The sequence below is a fragment of the Peromyscus maniculatus genome, chromosome 8, assembly GCF_049852395.1.
Source record: "Peromyscus maniculatus bairdii isolate BWxNUB_F1_BW_parent chromosome 8, HU_Pman_BW_mat_3.1, whole genome shotgun sequence".
Classification (NCBI taxonomy): domain Eukaryota; kingdom Metazoa; phylum Chordata; class Mammalia; order Rodentia; family Cricetidae; genus Peromyscus; species Peromyscus maniculatus.
Genome location: NC_134859.1, coordinates 44962585 through 44967518, shown reverse-complemented (window position 1 = coordinate 44967518; position 4934 = coordinate 44962585).

Genomic DNA, 4934 nt, shown 5'->3' with positions numbered 1-4934 from the left:
AAGGGAATCCCCAGGGATTGGCACTTTAGGAAATTAATACGCTTCAACTTTAGTCCTTGTAAGTACAAAGCCTTAGAACTTTTTCTAGAACAGGAATTTTTTTTGCTTCGGCCTCTTCCCAAGTGCTGGAATTGTAGATGTGAGTAACAACACCTGGCTATATTTCTTTCCTTTATTTATTTATTTATTTATTTATTTATTTATTTATTTTATTTTTATTTTATTTTTTTTTTTTTTGAGCTAGGTTTTCATTATGTAGCTTTGGCTGGCCTCAAACTAGCAGAATTCTGTCAGCTTCTGCTTCCTGAGTGCTGGGAATAAAAGGTGTGAGTCCCATGCCAGGCATGAAGCATTCTTATGCCATGAGTCATCTCTCCAGCCCTCCTTAATAACAGCTAAACTAAATCAAACAACAAAACATACAAACCAGGTGATGTAGTTTGGGAGTCCCTGGGAACTGAGGCAAGAGGATTACTGCAAGTTCAAGGCCAAACTGGGCTACATAATGAGTTCCAGGACAGTTTGGACAATAGAGCAAAACTGTCACACAAGAGGGAGCAGGGCTGGGTACCCAGCTCAATTGGCAGAAAGCTTTCCTAGCATGCAGGAGGCCTGGATTCAACCTCCAGCACTAAATAAACTGGGTGTGGTATTAAATGCTTGTCATCTCAGAACTCTGTAAGTTTAAAAATTCAAAGCCATACTTGGCTACATAGCAAGTTTAAGGTCAGAATACATGTTTACTATACATGAAGTGCTAGGTTTCTTTCATCTGGGAACACACACACACACACACACACACACACACACACACACACACACACACTAATAACACAGATAATAACACTAATAATCACCATCTACTGTTTAGGAATTGACACCACAGAAGTGAGAGCTGACATGGCCTGGTGACTAGGGATTTCCCTCAGCTAAGCCAGCACCCTCTAAGGGAATCCCCAGGGATTGGCACTTTAGGAAATTAATATGCTTCAACTTTAGTCCTTGTAAGTACAAAAACCCCTCCACTTTAGAGAGAGTAAATGGAGCTGGGCAGTGGTGGTGTAGGACTTTAATCCCAGCAGCAGGGAGGCAGAGGCAGGTGAATCTCTGAGTTCAAGGCCAGCCTTGTCTACAGAGTGAGTTCCAGGACAGCCAGAGATACACAGAGAAACCTTGTCTTAAAAAACAAAAAACAGCCGGGCGGTGGTGGCGCACGCCTTTAGTCCCAGCACTCGGGAGGCAGAGGCAGGCGGATCTTTGTGAGTTCGAGGCCAGCCTGGGCTACCAAGTGAGTTCCAGGAAAGGCGCAAAGCTACACAGAGAAACCCTGTCTCGAAAAAACCAAAAAAAAAAAAAAAAAACAAAAAACAAAAAACAAAAAAAAAAAAAAAAAAAAACAAAAAACAAAGGCCGGGCGGTGGTGGCGCACGCCTTTAGTCCCAGCACTTGGGAGGCAGAGCCAGGCGGATCTCTGTGAGTTCGAGGCCAGCCTGGGCTACCAAGTGAGTTCCAGGAAAGGCGCAAAGCTACATAAGAGAAACCTTGTCTCGAAAAACCAAAAAAAAAAAAAAAAAAAAAAAAAAAAAAAAAAAAAAACAAACAAAAACAAAAAACAAGGGGAGGGAGGGAGGGAGGGAGGGAGGGAGAGAGAGAGAGAGAAAGAGAGAGAGAGAGAGAGAGAGAGAGAGAGAGAGAGAGAGAGAGAGAGAGAGAGAAAGCTTGAGCTAGGATAGAGAAGTACCTTGGTCCAAGGTCACATTGGTCTACATCCCTGCAAAGGGAAGAGGAGAGGGTGGTTCATAAGAACGACAAGGAGGAGGCCCCAAGGAGCAGAGAAGGGCAGGGAAAAGGTCTAATACTTATTTGGTGTAACCTTCCAGGGGCTGGCTAAACCACACCTGCAGCTGCTTCTAGGTGGTGTCTGGGGGCCCAGCAGGCCTAGCATCCCTGCAGGAGATCTAGGAAGGGTGGGGTGGGCTTCGTGTGAGAGGAAGCTAAGGAATGAGAGGATGAGAGGGATACCAGGCCAGGCGTCAGCTGGCCAGCCACAGGGCAGTAGTACCTCATTTTCCCAGGTCTACAGATACGAGGGCGCCCCTGATGCGAGGGCGCCCCTGATGCGTGGCATACTCCAGCCGGAGGCTGAGTAGGAAAGAAAAGCTGGGGTGGGGCGCCCTCTCTGTGCTCACTTTACGGAGTGGAAAACAGGCTCTCAGAAGGAACTTGCCAAGGATGGTGAGTTCCAGGCCAGACTGGAATAGATCCTGAGCCCCTGTCTTGAATTTCACCCTCCTCTACAAAGAAAAGGTCAAAGGTAGATAATTCAGTTATCTTTCTGAGGTAGGATTCAGCTTGGCCTAGGCCTCATTCTGGAGGCTGACTGAGCTCTTTTTCTTTTCAGAAACATTCCACTTATTATTAGTGCATGCGCCCATATACACATGTGTATGTATGCTTATACTTACCACGCAGGAGTCAAGTATGCAAGGACAGCTCTGTGGAGTCTTTCCTACCTTTTATTTGGGTTCTGGAGATCAAACTCAGATCATCAGGCTTGGCAGCAAGTGACCTTAGCTTCTGCTCCCTGCCCTGCACTGGGCTTTATTTGGTTGAAGCTGTGAGCAAGAACTGAGGACTCTCACTGGGGTGTATTTCCAGGGAGGGTAGCTTTGAGGCTGCAGGGCCTGGCTATTAGATACCATCATAGGGCTGCTGGAAATGGGCTGTATGTTTCCTTTCATTTCTGTCTGTGATCCAGGTTCTAATCGTGGTCTGTTTCTGCCATCTCCCCTCTTTAGACCTTCATTTTCTTTTTCTTTTTTCTTTTCTTTTTGTTTTTTGTTTTTTTTTTTTGTTTTGTTTTTCAAGACAGGGTTTCTCTGTGTAGCTTTGTGCCTTTCCTGGAACTCGCTTTGGAGACCAGGCTGGCTTCAAACTCACAGAGATCCGCCTGGCTCTGTCTCCCGAGTGCTGGGATTAAAGGCGTGTACCACCACCACCACCACCACCACCACCACCACCACCACCACCACCACCACCACCACCACCACCACCGCCCGGCCCTTCATTTTCTTATTGCAGAATGGGGGTAGTATCCCCATTTAACACCTAACACCTACTCTGTGCAGGCAACTGTTCCTTTAAGGCTACACTCATTTTTAAATTTTATTTTCTGAGACAGAGTTTCTCTGTGTAAGTGCTGGGATTAAAGGCATGTGCCACCACCACCTAAGGCTACACTAGCACACAGCTGTGGAATTAGGCTTTGACTCAAGAGTGGTGTTAGAAGTTGTGGTGAGTGTTGAATGGGACCACAGATTAAGTAGGGAGCCTCACTCACTCACAGTGGACAAGAGGAATGTCACAGGCTTCCATCCTGGAGCGGAAACATGGGAGCTATACAGCATACTCTGGAAAACCAAGAGGCACCCCCGAGTAACCGAGGAACCTGGGTACTGCCAGGAGGAGCTCCAGCAGTGCTTCCTGAAGCAGACGGATGAGATCCACATGGGAGGCAGTTTTCACTTCTCTGGCCACAGCTCATGGGACATAATGATGGCATCTGCTTTGCCCCCAGGTTGTATGTCCTAACACAAGTCCCAGCCACAAGGACCCTGGCTGTGCAGAGCAGAAGCAAAGGTCATGCTCAGGCAGGTTATATGGTCTTAGTCCCTCCTCATCCAAATCCAGGACCAGCAGCTCCTTGCGGCACCAGGAAACACCATCACTCAGGCTCTGCTGCCACACTGCGGGGGCAGGGAGAACTGCAGCACTGAACGTCTGCTACTGAGCTGGTGGACCTCGAACCGCCCCCACCCACGGCCCCAGCACCCACCCATAACTTCCGGGGTCCTCGGACTGCTGGCTTTTCACTTCCTAGTTGCTTGCCTGTGCAGTGACTTTCCTACCGATTTGATTGTCTTCACAACAGCCCATGGAATCCTAAGGCAGACCACGTTCCATCAAAAGCCCCCAGTTGGGAACCCTGCAGTATCTGGAGCTCGTTGCAAAATTTCAACTGGCATTTCATCATGTTTTAGAGGATGTGGCTCAGTGACAGGGCGCTTGTCTAGCACATATCAAATCCTTGGTTCAGTTCCTAGCACCAATAAATAAAGAATAAGGTGTGTGTGTATATAAGTTAGACTTATTCTCACAAGCTTCCTGTGCCAGTTAACAGCAAAAGAAACTCGGGGACTGAGAATGGGACTCAGTTTTATTGTTTTTCCCCAGCATATTCTCTGTTCTGAGTTTGGTTCCCAGCACTGAAGGAGGAGGGAAGAAAAAAATTATATAAAATTGAAATTACAGGGCTGGAGTGAGATGGCTCAGGGGTTGAGAGCACTGGGTGCTCCTCTAGAGGTCTTAGCAACCACATGGTGGCTCACAACCACCTATAGTGGGATCTGATGCCCTCTTCTGGCATAAAGGTGTACATGCAGATAGAGCACTCATACATAAAATAAATCTTTAAAAAAATTGAAATTATATTAAAAACTAAGATACTAATATTCAAAAGTAAAGATTTTCTGTTTAAATTTACTATTCTTTTTTCCTGGAACTCATGATCCCCCTGCTTCAGTTTCCTGAGTGCTGGGATTATAGGTATACACCAACTGCACTTAGTGTTATCTAGGATCTATTTGCTTTGTCTGTGCTGGGGATCGAACACGGTAGGTGAGCAATCTACCCATTCCTCTGTAATACCCAGAAAACAAACAAACTCAAACAGCCTGATTGAAAACAGAAACCAGGGCCGAGACAGTTCACAGCACACAGGTGAGACAGCTCAAGTCTGTTAATCCCAGCTCCAGGGATCTAACGCCCTCTTCTGGCCTCCTCACACACCTGCACTCACGTGCAGAAGCCCACACTAGACATGCACATCTAAAAACAACTTCTTTCAAGAAAGAACTCAAACAAAACAGGGGAAA